Genomic DNA, 16724 nt, shown 5'->3' on the forward strand with positions numbered 1-16724 from the left:
CCGACCTTGCTGAAAGTTTTATTTAACGGTAGCTCGCACTTCAATCGTTTCTTTATTCCTTTCTCCAGGGAACGGTGTCTGCCGCTCGGTAAAGTTATCCGCAGTTACATTTTTTTGTTAAACATCTGACCACGACCTCGATCTTCTTCATCTCCGTCTTTTTCTACTTGCGGAAACGTTGATTGGTTCGTATAATACGATCTGTTACAACAACTGTATAATAAAACAAAAAAAAAAAGTAAAATCTTTAACGATCTATAATAATCGATGAACATATTTTTTATCCTATCGGAAACAAATCACCAAAATTTAATACAAACTGTCATGTTGACGTATTATTTAAAAAACAGATAATTTAAATTCCAATAAAAATGATCCCGTCAAATGAATGTCAATGATCAAACGATTATATCGAGATAAAAATCAATGTAATATGATAATTAATAAATATTTAGATAATATTTATATAAGACTAATCATAGATATCATTTAAATATTTATAGATATCTCGAAGCCGGTTTCTAATGAGATTTCAATCGATAGTAAAAACTTGGTTCGCATATGTATTCTCAATCTATATTTTCTCTTCTAACATTCTCCTTAGCATACGTCCTTTGTCGTCCTTTGTCGTCCTGACCGTGATCTTTGCAACCTCATTCCTTCTTTCCAATCTCGACACGAAGGATGTGGGAGCGGTGGTTTAGTCGTTGACTTGGCGACTTTAAACCGTGGGAGTTAATATCCTTTCACGGATCTTAAGGATGCTTTACGATCCTAAGAGGTCCTTAACCTTGTTCCATTACGAATTAAATACGAAAACTAATCTAATAAGAATTTACAAATTATTCAATATTATATTTAATTGTCTATAATTTACCGTACTATTAGAAAAAAGTATATTATTTGATAAAAAAATTCAAACATTCCTTAATTCAACTACGAGTAAGTGTACAAAGCAATCATGTTTGAAAAACAATAATACCCAAATATCGAAACGTGTCACTTTACTTATTTTTAACGTCATTAGAATTATTTTAAATAATTGCAAATATTCTATTAAAATATTCGGAATAATCTGTCTGGAAAATGAATTTGTTAGAATTCTCATGAAAATGATAAGTAACGAAGTTCGAAATAAACTATAATTAAACGATCAAAACTAAGTTATCCGATTTTTTGTTCCGTCATCGTTACTCGTATGAACGTAGTCTCGAAAATGTCGTCTAAAGGTCGTCTATGACGCACTCACCTGAATGAAATTCGAGGTGAATGGTTGTCCACTGAAGTCACTTACGCTCCTCTGACTCACTTTACGTCAATGAAGGTAGAGAGAATCCGAGTAGCACGAATTAATATCCGCGAACATGACCAAGACTGAGTTTCTTTTTTGCTTCACCCACTCATTCTGCCTCTCCCGCTTTTACACTCTTCTCTTTTTCATAGTCATCCTTTAAAATTAGACGTCATTCGCGATGTTTGTATTCGTGACGCATCAATGATCACGGGTCAGAAGTTCATTCGTTGCATATAATCTGTTACCTTTTTTTATTTACCATTTCTTATAACCATTTTGTTGTTGTCACGAATCGTTAATCGTCTAATTATCTTTGCAAAGGGTAATGCATAAATCATATAATTTGTAATCTTTTCCGCTTCGTAGAGAAAAATTTCTTAAGATTGAAACACCGTTACATAAGGTGCGATAAAACAATATAGTTTGAGAAATATTCTTAACGAAATCTAATCGATATTTTAAACTACGTAAACACTTTATACTCGAACTTGTCCTGCGAACTTTTTATGAAAAAAAAAAGAAAAAGAACAAATAAAATAAATAAATTTCAATTATATAACAAAATGTTTGTAAAATCTTTTTTTCTTTTCAATAAGCCTTTTATAAATATGAAAGAAGGAAAAAAAAAAACGTTCGAGCAAATAGAAGGAAGATAATCGAGCGATGTGCATCAACACCGGTTCGAATAATCATTAACGTCCTCGCTAATGACCGTCGAGAGATAAATTACTCTGTAATAATAATCCGAAGGAACTCGGGACAGCTTCGTTACGAGGCCGAAACCAATTTACAATTTTGTTTCGACGCGATCAATTAGTTAAATGCTTATGAGAAAGTATAAGTGTTCTACGAACGATCATTCTCATATAGTTCGAGAACGTACAGAAAACGTGTCTGTTGCTTCGATATAAAAATGTCCATTAAATCCAAACGAAATTAACAAATAATAAATAATAAAATGGGTTGATATAAAAAAGAAAAAATTTAAATAATTAAATTAATGAACAACGCGATAAATATTAATCCTTTGTACTCCGTAGGCAACGTTGCAGTGACAGCAATAATTATTTGCAATACTACTTTCTAATATTTATCCGAGATACCACAAAAATGTCATGGAATTGCTGATAGGTCATATTATGAAATTGACTGGAGTGCGAAAGGTTAATGATAGGTTGTTAAAAAAGAATTCAAATTAAAAATTTAACGAATGAAACAATAAGCGTTGAAAATATTATTTTCAATTAAAACGAAAATTCAAAATTTACGTTTGACAAAATTTCGATTTAACGAGAAGCGAGTGTGTGTGTGTGTGTGTGTCGTAAAAAAAGAACTGAAATAAGTATGAAAGATAAAAAGATGGAAGTTTCATGACAGAAATGAGAGTCGAGGAACGTAACAGCACAAATAGTTGTCAAACGTGACGATAATCGCAAACGACTAATGAAAGAAGAAAAATATTTCTGTATAGATATATATACATATATATATATCTTTCTTTCTTTCTCTCTCTGTCTTTCTTTCAACCCTTTGATCATTGGTTCGTTTTGGCGTCATCCTATAACCGCAGTCGGCACGCATTGACTCACGTGCGTGGGCAAAGGTATGCGAGGCGCATACGATGCACGACGTGAAATGCGATACGTGCGCTCGCGTGCACACGCGCGTGCGAGCTTTGTGGGCCAGCATTAAATCCGCTTATGTGCTAACTCGACTCGATGACGCCACCCACTTCTATTAACAACGATGTCGAGGACATACGAATAAACAAAATCACGACATTCCTTAAAAAAAAAAGAAAAGAAAAGAAAAGCCGAAAAAATCAGAAGAAATTAGAAAGTTTTATGAATCATTCTTTATTTCTATGGCTAAATTCTTTCCCAATTTTTTTACTATAATTATAGAAATTATATCCGTTCGGTTCAAGTTAATTTCGATGATTCAAATAGAGAGAAATTTGTATAATTATTATTAATACAATATTCACATCAGATCGTAATCAAATTATTTATGACAAATTAGTATAAATGACACGTAATATATTTAAAAATAAAAAAGAAAAACTACGAGAGAACCGTAGGGAAAAGCGAGTCCCAGATCTTAAAGTAATATTTATCGTTAATTTTTGATGTAATAAAGTGTTACGCCGTTACTATTAATATTCGATGGATGTAGAAGCTAATGGAAGAAGCCTTTCGAATTTTCTCATGAACTCGGAAGAAGATCGTAGATCCTCAGGGTATGCATGCAGATATACTTTTACGTTAACGACGAAAACGTCATGATTAACGTACTCTCAATGATTAACTTCAGCCTCGAGCATAGAATCCATAAATGCGTTCACCGAGAATCAGACAGAAAGAGAGAAAGAGAGAGAATAAGAGAGGAAGAGAGGGAAAGAAAAATGAACGGAAAGTACTTAAATTCCTGTATTTTTTTTCCATCTTTATCACCACTCGTCATTTCTAATGTAAGTTAATATCAGGCTCGAAATTATATACCATTAATAATCCATTAAAAAGAAATCTTATCACGAACATCATTGAGATGTGATATTCAAATTTCTCTTGATGGATTAGTTATAACAAAATCAAAAGTCGGAATTAATAAGAAATAAAAAAAAAAGAATTCTAATCCTCTAAAAGAAGAAGAAGAAGAAATATTGACAAAATTATTGGAATCGTTGATATTTCCATCGTGAAACAAAGAATCTTCAAACTTTATCGAGTGGTCAGCCAGAATTCCGAAGTGAAGATCGGGTTGCAGGATTTCAGGCGCTATGCTGTTACAAATCCAATATAATGCAAGTACAAAGAACTCTTAAATGAAAATTCAAGAAGATGAGATACTACGATTCGAATGATATATGGTCCATGGGTATAAAATATTAGTGATATAGGTAAATAAGATTAGAAAATTATGATGGACGATAAATCGTAGAAGAAACTTATGTTAAAAAATTGACAAAGTGATCCATAAAGATTTATGACAACTCTCATTCCGAAGTCGTAGGCGTGAGCAATTTTCCAGTTCATCCAACAATTCCCTCGGACTCCTACACGATTCTCGACGAGTGACTCGTTGCCTCGACGTTTGCCTCGCCTTTGTATTTAACCATAACGGCGTGACCGAGAAATGCACACGTCAACTTTATCTCTCCCCCATTGAACTCTGCAATTAAATTGACCGCTAAAAATAGTCGTTTAGATGTCTCCGCGCTTTCATCTTTATATATAATCAATATTATTAAATATTTTCAACTTACGTATCTCTAAGCACGAATCGCGAAGATTCTCTCAAATTTACGATCATGAATTCCTCTAACTGGAATAAATTAAATGATTTTCTATCAAAATGAATATTATCGTAATAATATATGCGACAACTACGTACGTTTCGATCATATAAAGTTTTCAAGTGAACGTACAAATGAAGAAAATGAAAAATTCCTTCGACACGAGTTATCGAGTAATCGTAATCGATAAAAGTAAGAGGACGCCGGCATGTATTTTATATCATTAACGTGTCTCCAAACAAGTTTTCAAAGTTGGTCGAAGGGTAAATCGAATAGTTGGAAATTAACTAAATGTAAGATCAGAAGGTAGGTAGATAGGTACGTAGATATAGGTAGTTCGAATTCGAACGCTGGTCACGTATCGTGTGGATAAGCGTGCGGCGAACACCTTTTACCTAGCTGCTACTTCTACTTCTACTTCTATATATATAAAATACACCTATATATATTTACTAGTACAAGATCAGAGCCGACAAACGTGGTATAGTGCACACGTCTTATTGCCAAGACCACCACCATGAACTCCGTAGACCTGGTAATTGCATAACTCCGGAGGTCGCGTCAGTAACGAGCGGCTTGTCTCTCGGATCTTCAAGATCGTAAGGCCAAACGAGAATTCTTCGAGTTTTGCACGCTAGTCTCTTTCTACCTTCTTTCGCGTGCCGCTGAATTCGCGTTAAAACTTAAGTCAGTCTGTTTGAGAAGAAGGAATAAGAATTTAAATGAGAAAACTTGGACGAGCAAACAAAAAATATCTACTATTTCTTCCTTACGTGAAAATTCGAATTAATCGAAGAATAAATAACGTGAAAATAAAATAATGTCTTTATTTTTTTATATGCCCTGTAGTAAATATAAATCTTTCAAAGTATCTCTGATTATTTTGTTTTAAATGTTCTCTTACGTTAGTTTTTTAATTCAAACTCTATTCGATAGATATATCGACGGAACGATTTCTATTACGAGGAATTTCTCTCTACGTAGATCGTATCGATCTGGAATATAAATCATTAGATTCTCAATAAATAACACTCGAGATTTCCCTACTGAAGGAAGGTTAACGATAATTATAGAGAACACTCGTTCACTATAGAGAGGACTCGTTTATGCGCGATGCTAAACATGCGAAAGTATAAAAATGAATATAACAATTTTTTCAAACAATTTCCAAAGAATTCTCAATAGCATGCAAATACGATTCTTTAACACTTTTCTGTAAATGTTCTTTCATGAATCCAATTTGCTCTATACACACATAACTTAGAAATATATGTTCAAAAATATATATAATGTACGCGTAAAATAAAAGTAGGGAAAAATAAACAGATAGAAAAAAAAAAAAAAAGAAAAAGAAATAATACATACGATCAGTTACAGTTTAAATGTATGTATGCATATATGTATGTATTGGGTTGGCAAATAAGTGCGGATTTTTTGGTTATAAAAATTATAAATTTTTAATTTATTTTAATAATTTTTGTCTTCTTTATAATTTCTATATTATTATTTATACAAAGAGATAGAGATATATATAGATAGATAGATAAAAAGAAAGAGAGAGAAAGAAAGGACCCCCGGGGTCCTGTAGGTTTTTATTAAAGTAACCACACTTACTTAGTTGCCAACCAACAAATCCGCACTCCCTTAGTTTCCAACCCAATACGTAAGTTAGGTATGCTGATTGTAAGCCTGGGAAAAGGCAAGTAGGATCGTAGGAAGCACTAGAACGATTTGTCACAGTAGGTAGGTACACCTAATCGTCGCACGTCCCGACTACCAATTATCCAACGTTCCCGACTAATTTAAACCGATCGGAGGAGCCATGTAATCGGCGACGAGAATTCGTTCATGTTTCCTTCTTCTTCTTCTTACCATTTCGCTTGTGTTTGTATGCGTCATCATCGTGGTTAACTGTTAATTATTCTATTGCTATGAGATTTATGCGTGTCTTGCTCACGCATACGCTTTTCTCTCACGCTAAATTTTTACATACTTTTACTATTACTACTACTATTACTACTACTACTACTACTACTGTTACCACTGCTACTGCTGCTACTACTACTACTATTATTACTGTTACGATTAAACTACAACTATATACGAGCGTGGGAAACTCCCTCGACTGCGACGTTCACGGTTAGCAATTATCTCTCATGTATTTATCAAGATAGGCTTATGGTGGACCGACCAAGAGAATTTTCGAAAGATTGCAACAAGCTACGAGAGAGGCTGAGAAGATACGAACAACCTGCGAAGAAACGACCATCTCATTTGTATTCCAACCGAGTTTAGAGAGAGAAAGAGGAGAGAAGGGATGTTCTATTTTACGAGCACCCGTATATGATCCAGACAAATTGGACTTTGGCGAATATTATAACGAAAAAGAAAAAAAGAAAACAACTAAAAAACCAAAACCAAGAATCTTATTTGTTTCAAAAAGTTAATAGGCACAAGTTAACTTGACTACAATTAATATGATTATTTATCAAATTTATTCCTAACTTTATAAAATATATATATATATATATACATGTGTATACATATATACTTATTACAATGGAACTCATCTTTCAAGTAGCATAACACACAACTATACCAATATCACATCAACGCGTTCATTTATCAGCCTAACGGTGTAGTAATCATCACAGTGGGAAGTAATTTTAGGGCTTACAAACGAGCCGACTCTTTTCAAAAGAGTCGTCAAACTCAACCTTTAGCCCTTTTACAAGATATTCTTGTGCTATACTCTGAAAAGTAATTAGAATTGCTTCGTTATTAGAGAACCTTCTTACTCGTTCGTACGTTTGTATCGAACATTCTTCGAAGATCGTAACGAGCGAAACTACAAAGGGAAAAGGGCGGTTCACCGGACAAACGAGCCTCAATACATACAACTGAAGATGTGAGGATGAGAAAGAAGAAAAAAAAAGAAGGAGAAGAAGAAGAAAAAAAAAGGAGAAGAAGAGAAATAAGAAAGAAAAATAGCGTCGATAAGCAGGAGCACTTCTGCCAATGAAGTGGCTCTAGCCTAATTGGCCCTTCGTTGGGCTTTCTCATATGGAGCCAACCTTTCTTCATAAATTAACTTTACGCGATGCTTTTAATTAAACTACCGATCGTGATAGCAACATAATTTTTACTTAAAATAGATATACGTGACTCCGAACCTTTAAACTACCTACAATCCCTTTTTAAAAGTATTGATTTATTATACGTACGTGATGTTCAAAGTCTTCTTCGATCTTCGAACAATAAATCCTATGGAAACACCTTAGCAAGAAAGAGAATGATTATCAGAAACTTTTGTATAATATGATCTATAGTTGAAAATCTTTTTACATCCTACGCTAATAGTCGATCGTAAAGATTCGTTTTATGGATCTATCGATTACACGTGTACGCTTACAAGTTTTACAAGTTGGGGATGGTCTTTGTTATATCTGATATTTGCTAATTATCATATAAATAAAAATTTAAAAAATAAATAAATAAATCTCATTAGCTTCTTCTTGATCTTCGATTTATTTTTTCTTGGTAATCGACATTTATCAAAAGATAAAAAAACATAAAGCAAAAAAAGGGAAAATTGTCGAACGCCGGAATGAATCAACATTCGATGTTTGATAACTCCATCGAACGTTGTTGGAGCACGTAAGGTGAGCTTTTACAACGCCGACCAAAAGATATTTCGTACCCGATTACGAACGTGTCAGCTGGCGCTCGCAAAGAACTCAGAGAACTCTTTCTATACCCTATACAGGACGAACTAGCCTATACAATGTCTGTATAAAGTTCCTTTCCTTACCCGTTTGCCAAATTAACTTGCTGGACCACGAAGCTACTTTCGACCACCTAGCAGTATCGAATTCCACGCTACCGGTATACACTTCGGTCATTCGATCTCTCCCGACTCTTTTAACAATCCGACCACCTGTCATCAGCACACGTCTAATCCACTAAAGAAAAAACATTATGTGACGTCTTCTAATTTGCATGCTCCACAAAATCCCATTCCCCTTTATTTCCTTTTATTTTCTTTTAATATTTGTTTCGTTTTTATTAAATTCATTGCATTGTAGCCGCTCTTCCAAGAATTCTATAATGTTTTTTTTCACTTCATCTTCTGTGTCGAGTTTTGGTCTCTTTCCTACTAAAGCTCGTCCCTTCCAATTGATTTTTCAGCATTAATTATTTATTAGAAACGCTAATATTTACAACATACCTTAATTTGGAAATAAGATATAAAAATGAAACTGAATAAATATAATATAAGTATAATAAATAATAGCTTTTTAAACTTATATTTTAAACAACAAAATATTCATTTTTAAATGACTACGTTTATTTTTCACAGAAAGCAAAGCTTTCATATAAAAATTTAAAATTCCATTCCATATATTCCATATGAATATTTTAATGATTTCAGAAGCAAACGATTAATCGGATTCCTGTTTAGAGTATGAACCTACCAAAACATTTTAAAATTCTCAACCCATCCATATAAGACAAGACAACAAGGGTTACAACGAATTCACCGGTAGTTCTTACACGTTCCATGCAACCCTTTTTTCGTGACCATCCATCGCGTTTATTTTCCTTATCGTTTAGAAAATCTCCATAACGCACCAACCTACACCATGATTTGGCAAAAGAGATAAGAATTTTGTAGAGACGAGGATCGAGCTAAGACAAAGAGAAAAGATAAATAAAGAAAAGAAATATCCGACAACCACCGAGACCCTAGCTACTGCAATGCGATAGCAGACAGAGACCAACACGAGGCCCAATTAAGGCCCCCGTTTCTTTTTTTTTTTTCTTCCTCCTCATTCTATCTCTAATTCTTTTTCTTCAAACTTCTATCTATCTGACAAAAAGATATAACAAAGTATTTCGACTGGATCCGGGGCCCAAATTGTCAGAAGATGGACGTGTCGTTTAATCGTTAAAAATATCGTCTCGCAGTGACATAGTTTCAGAAGCATAGAACGTTTTTCTAAGCTACCACTTATCCTGATCTCACATCAAGCATCTTAAAATTCTTCTTGGAATGTAAACGATAAGAGAGCAAAATAGAAAAAAAAGTTTAATTAATCTCCAATCACATTTTTTCTTCTTCGTAAATTAATCGTACATTAAAAACTTTATAATGAAACTAACTTTTTGTACAAATGTAAATTAAATCCGATATCAATTATTTTCTACGCAATTCAAATTATCAATTATTTCTAGAATAAGATGAAATGAGAAGTATAAAAGATAGATAATATTGTTCTAGAATTGATGAAAGTAGTTTTCTCAAAACTATTAGTTGATATTCGAAAGCGTAGGTAGTACTACGTAGAAAGCCCCCATGGCTCCTTTAAATTGAATTTTTGGATAACCCTTACGCGGAACCTTTACGGTTACGGGGAACTATTAGAGAGTAATGAGTTTCACCGGAGGTATCCTATCTCTAACATAGTAGCACGGTAGTGGCTTTTCTTATCTCGTTCGAGATCCGGCGTATAGCCACTCCTTTCTCTAGTATCCTCCAGGCGTCGTTTAATCCCTCATGAGAGAAAAAAAAGAGAACGAAACAGAAAGAGAGAGGGAGAAAAAAAGAGAGAGAAAGATATATATATCTATATAAGATAGAAAGAGAATTCTCTTTCTTTTCTCACAGAAAGAGAAACGATTTAAAAGGATCGTCGTGTCTTGTCTCGTCGTGTTTGATACTCAACTAGCTAAGTTTCTAAGCTTGCTTGCTAAGGGGCCAAACAGATCACGCATTTGAATTTCGATAGAACTCATAGCATACGTTCTTTTGTCGGCAACTTAGTTTAACTCGAAATTTTTCGACTCTCGTATCATCGAGCTTCGATTATCTCGCCTTTGAAAATTATCCTCTAACCAATAATTGGAATAGCTTTTTCGTGTATTTTTTCTTCAAAGGTGGCACTGATTACTAATTTCTATACATTCCTAGCCTCTCTCTTTGCCACGATATTTTCTTCTATCTATTTACACTAAATAGTTCGAAAGAGAGAAAAAATAAAAAAGGAAACAAAATTGTATCGAGATATCGATGGTTTTTGTAATGAGAGATAATTAACACGTTAACCGTCCACGCCGAATTCACATGTTTTATTCAAAACACGCTATACGAAGGTATATTTTTATTTTATTTTAAGAATATAATGATATAAAATATAATAATAAATAATATGATAATACGACTGGGCGTGCCGTGGTCGCACTTAAAAGGCTTCCCCCGGCTGAGTATTAACTGAACTAAAATGTATAAATCTAAATGGAATGGTATTAATGAAATATGAAAGTAAAAATTCGACGAGGAGAGCACATTTGGCAAAGTAGCGATGATCAATGATAAATCGCTGGTAGGCGTACAGGTGGGCAGAAGGCGGTGAAAATTCCCAACTCGAAGGCGGGTGCATCCTACCGGATTAATATTTCGTGCACGCACACGCAAATACAATGACTAGTGCAAAAGGCTCAGGTGAGATGGCGGCGGCGGCGGCCTTCGTGTAAAACGACGTTCCGAATCGTCGATGAAGGGATCCGCGCTAAAAGTAAGATAAAGAGAAAGAGAGAAAGGGAGAAGGAAGTTGAGCAAGCAAAAATAAGCAAAAGGAAAATAAAGAAAGAGATAGCGATATCCAAGGAAGGGAGCAGCACAAGATTGTACCAGTTTTTCGATCGGCTATTGATACCACCGAAGGAAGAGAGCTGCTGCTCCCCGTTTATAGCTATGCATGAGTCTGCGAATTTCTTTCGTGGTCGCACGCCCGCCGTGCCCATAAAATGAATCCGTCCGACATATCCGTCCGACTGTCCTGCGCGATCTGCCATCAGCAAAAAAATCCACCATCGATTATACAAGATCGATCTCTTTCTTCTCCCAACGATATTTAAACTCTCTTCTCTTCAAACTCTTTCGCGTGTTCATTTGCGAAATCCTATACGTTTGTCCATACAGTTATTACTTATATTCTTTCTATGCTAATGGGTTGCGGTTAAATATATTTTTGTGACAATTATTATTATTCTTTTTTTTTTTTTTACAAGAAGTCCTTAGATTATTTCAAATAAATCTTTTTTTATCTAGATAAATTTATAAACCATTGCTTACAAAATAACAAATAAATAAGAAAAACAATCTAAAGAAGATACGATAAAAACCGATAGATTCCTTTTCGTATTAATTAAAAGTAATAGCATAAATTTCATGATAATCTTAATGAACGTAGAGTACGTTTGAGATATTTCCACTGTTGCAAATCAGAAAAAGGTAGGAAGCGAGGAAGGAAGAAAAGTGTCGAGGGCCGATTTCACAAAGGAGAAATTAATGTTTACGCCAGACGAATTCTCCGCGAATGTGTGGTAGAATCGAAGGAGCCAATTATTGGCTGTACGGTGCGAATATAAAAGGCGTCGGGGAGAGAGCGATCAACTTCGTGAATCTTTCTCTCTTTCTCTCTCTCTCTCTCTTTTTCTTTCTTTTCTCTTCGTTCGACGAGAAACGAGAAGAAGAACCTGAAACGAGCACGTTCGACACCTTCGCGGCCTCATTAACGCTGCGAGCGTTAATTATGTTCCGGAGAAACGGCCTAATTGCCGACAATACTATAGTGAGAAGGCTACAGAGAAACAGAGAAGAAGGATTCGAACCAAGGAACCAACATCTCTTCTTCACGATCGATGCACGTTGCTCTTTTCTTCTCTTTTCTTCTCCTCTCCTCTACTTTCCTCTCCTCTCCTCTCCTCTCCTCTTTCCTACTCTGCTTGCTTGGCCTTCCAAAGTGTATAGTAGTAGTAGCCTCTAAACGAGATCATCCAAAGTGTTTACGTGCTAAGCACCCTAATGGACGGGATCCGAAAAACAGGTTGAGTTTATCCTAACGATTCGAAGAAAGCCGAAAAACGTGACCACTTCTAATTCCCTCCTCTTCTCTTATCTTTCTAGGAATTTAATGATTTTCTTAGAAAAATATTCTATACTATTTTGAAATATTTTGTAACATTTCTGATACGAAAAGAAACGATTCGTGTCTTTTATTTCTTTTTTTTTTCTTCTAACTATTTGTTAATAATTTTTATTACTGTATTTAAATAAATTCTTAATTCATGTGTATTCTAACTTATGTGGATTTTTATTTCATATGCATATCAAGATGAATGTGGAAAAAATGTTTATATATAACACGAGATTCTTCGAAAATTTTTAAAAATCATACCGAAGAAAATATTCAACGAGTGGAAAGGAAACTGTGGTAATTTGAGTTAGTCGTAAAGTCCTGAAATCGTTTAAAGTCATTTACAACAGCTTTATGACTCTCCTTTTCTTTCTCTTTCTCTCTTATTCTGGTATTTCAAGAAAAGGGTTTGTAATCTTCGAGTGAACGCGAAAATCCTACCAAGTACAAAACGATTTTTACTACTTCAGGATACCTATACCGAAATTAAACTCTTGCCGTTGAGGAATCATTATGTCTTTCATCTAAAAAACAAAAAAAAGCAGAAAATAAAAGGACAAAAACTAAACGTCAATTCAATCTCTAATAATTATCACCCGAGATTCTTTGATACGAATTTTACGATTCTAAAATGAATCAAAACAAAATGAAACAGGCGTTCGTTCGTATCCGAAAAATAAAAAAGGAAAATTGAAAAATTACTTCATACGCGAGGTATTTTTGCAAACAAAAAAAAAAAAAGTCGTATTTCGAATCACCCCGAAAGAGTATTTCCACCGTGTCGATTGGTATCGTTGACAGATTTAAGTAAAAGCAGCTAACTGTTGTGGTGCCTCTTTAATTGGGGATCGGAGGAGGCTCTGGCTTGAACGATCGATGAAAGTAAAGTGGCTTTCGTCTTAGCTCGCGAATTCTCCAAGCCGAAAGAAACTACGTTCTCCGATGTCTCCTAATGAATTCCTTCGGATTTAAGTTTTAACAGAGACCAAATTTAGCGGTAAATTTTCTTATACGAAATCACGCGGCGCCAGACTTCTCACCTGAAACGATTCGCAAAAACGAAAATACGTGGACGTTTTTATTGCGTAAGAAGATATTCCTCGACAAAAAAAGAAAAAGAAAAAGAAAAGAATCAACCTTTTCATTATTCGACCAATCACGATTATCTTCTATAAAGATTTTTAAAGAAACAAGATTGAATTTATGATTTTTGATAAATATTCAAGATCCATTATTTAATATTTTTATTATTACAATCATCAAATTATATTTTTCTGTTTGAAATAAGAATATTTAAAGTTAAGAATAAGTAATAGATCTTCTTTAAAAGTAATCTCCTACAAAATGTACATAATCGTTAAGAGATAGTACGTATTATAGTATTCAAATAAATTACACACATCCTTTGCATCATAATAAAACTAAGCCTATTACCTCAACAACGTTCTCTAATCTTTCCGAACGAAAAACGTCAAGATGATTGCTCTCTTTCTTTCATAAAGAAAAACGATTTCTATATTCATCGAATAACTTTCAAACACAATGGCATCTAACACTGATAGACATATTAAATTATTTCTTATTAACATAATAATGAACGTTTAACAGAAACCTATCCAAAGATTTCTATAGAAAGCTAACTCATTTCTATTCTTTCTATCTTTTTCTTTCTCTTTTTCTTTCTAAACGGCTCTTAGAGATTTCAAGGCGCGAAATTTTTAAAGCTCGACCGTTCTCGTAAACGTTTTCAAGTCGTCGCAGCTGTTACGTCGATTTAGAAAATTGCACTCGATCGCTACGTGCTGGTAACACGTAACATGGCGTGACTATCGCACGCGACCGGATCCGACACCACAATAGCCTCTTCTTGTAATCATTTTCAAAGAGAGAGAGAGAAAAAAACAAGAAGGGAAAAGGTATAAAACGAGGAAGTAATTTCTACCTGGCAATTCTCTTTTTTTTCTTTTTTTTAACATTTTTTATTACGAACTCTCTTATATCTGACACGTGCCACGCGACTTTCATAACTTACGAACTAATCCGTTTCTTAAGTTTTCTATTTCAAAATTTAATCGCGCGATTAGAAAAATTCCAAAATAATTTATTTATATATAGAATTTGTAAGATCGTTAATGAACATAATTGTAATAAATTATTTCTTATTGTTTATTTGAATGTATCGGTTGATAAATGATTGATCTTGATTTTTGAACAAACTATTTATTGATAAATTTATGTAGTTTTGTTTAATTCTCAAGGCTTAACTATAATAAATTTCTCTGATCGTCGAAGTCCACGCACGTTATTCAGGTTGAATGATCTCGAAATGTCCGTAAGGTACAACTGGGATTCTTTACACCTCGTTGTTTCGCTCAAACTCAACCGTTGCGTAGCCCTAAATCAGCCATGCCGACACTCTCGAAGCCGTAACGGTCGAGTTCTTCCACACTCGGGGGCTCTTATGCGAATTCTCAGTGTACCAAGCTGCCAGCATCATGAAGCACGATCTGGAAACTGCAACGAGCGCGCCAACATTGAACGAGTTCAAAGAGAACAAGAAAATAAATCAAAGAAACTCGAAACTTTCAGGATTTATTTAATTTTTGAAAACTGATCTAGCTATCCTTAAAAAGAAGACCAAACAAAAAAATATGTTGAAAAATGTTTTAAATTAAACAAAAAAAGAAAAGAAAAATTAAGTATATGCTAAATGTAAAAATAAAAATATTTCACGATCACTTCTTCACCCTCTCCTATCATCTCCTCCAACGAAACTGAACTATCATTGGCACATTTACAAACCCAACTAAGGAATGGTGTGAAAATTACAGACATGCCGACCCGTTTCGAAAGAGCTTATCCGCTGGGCACAACTGTGGTTGAAAATGAAAGAAGATTGCAGCTACTAAAATACTTTCGGCTTATGCATATGCTAGTCTTTCCGACGTATATCTCTGGATATACATTTTCTCATACCAGTTGATATATACAGGGTGTCTCATGAAATAATCATTTCTAGATCAAGATAAATCCACGACAAAGACTTCTAATCAAAGTAAAATAATTGACTTCATAAGATAATAATTCTACAGTGATCGTTTATTAAAATTAATAAAGAACAATTTTTTCTTTCTTTCCCAAAATACAGTAATAAAATGAAGATTTTTTATTAACAAATATCTACTGATCTAAAAATTGTATCAAGTACCTTTCATTATTTTTACGTTCATTTTGCAATAGTAGAAAAAGAAAAGGACTAGTTTGAAAAGCATTTTAGTATTGATTGTTCACGCGGATCCTAGAAAAATATATCAGGAATAATGGATTTCGATCAGTGACTTCTCGCAACTCTCTACACACAGACTAATGATCCCCATTCAATCGACTATATTCCAAGAAGAGAAGGGACTCTTTTTTCAGGTCAAAAGAAAAATAGCAGGTTCTCTCTCTCTCTCTCTCTCTATCTCTCTTTCTCTGTTTTGCCTATCTATATCTTTTTCTTTCTTTCTCTTTTGAGTATCATACTTCTCCCTTCTAGGGACTTTCGGACTTTTGATGTCGATCAGCCGTCGATCGTGGCAGGTACCATTGTCCTTGGACGTTAGTAGTACTTCACCTTTCAGACCAGAAGAACCCATACTATTCTTTGTGAGCCAAACAATATGGAAAAATGAGAGGGACTCTCCTGCATCCTCTCGTTATAACCTCCTCCAACTCTAACACACCATCGATTCTTCGTTTCTCTCCTGACTTCGATTCTCAACATTTCTAACGAGCCTGACACGTCCTTTCCAAATCGAAAGTAAAAATATTCATGATAAATAAATTGTGATATCGTCAAAATTAGAAATTTCTAATCATAGAGCATCGATTTTACAGCTGATATTAAAATCTGATAATAAAAAACACACTTGCATCGAAAAATAAGAAATTATTATTCATTTTATAATTACAAACTTAGAAATTATTCTAATCACATCATCTACTTCCTCAAATTTTTGTTCCTTTTTACTTTCAATAAATTTCTAATTATTGATAACTTGGATCTATTTTAAATCAAATTATAATCGAGTTTTCAAAACTTTTACACGTCTAATCGAATACTCTTTCTCGACTAAATTATTATTTTCAATTTTTATTTTTAATATATTTAACG

Source organism: Polistes fuscatus, unplaced genomic scaffold, assembly GCF_010416935.1.
Source record: "Polistes fuscatus isolate 324 unplaced genomic scaffold, CU_Pfus_HIC Scaffold14, whole genome shotgun sequence".
NCBI classification, from domain to species: domain Eukaryota; kingdom Metazoa; phylum Arthropoda; class Insecta; order Hymenoptera; family Vespidae; genus Polistes; species Polistes fuscatus.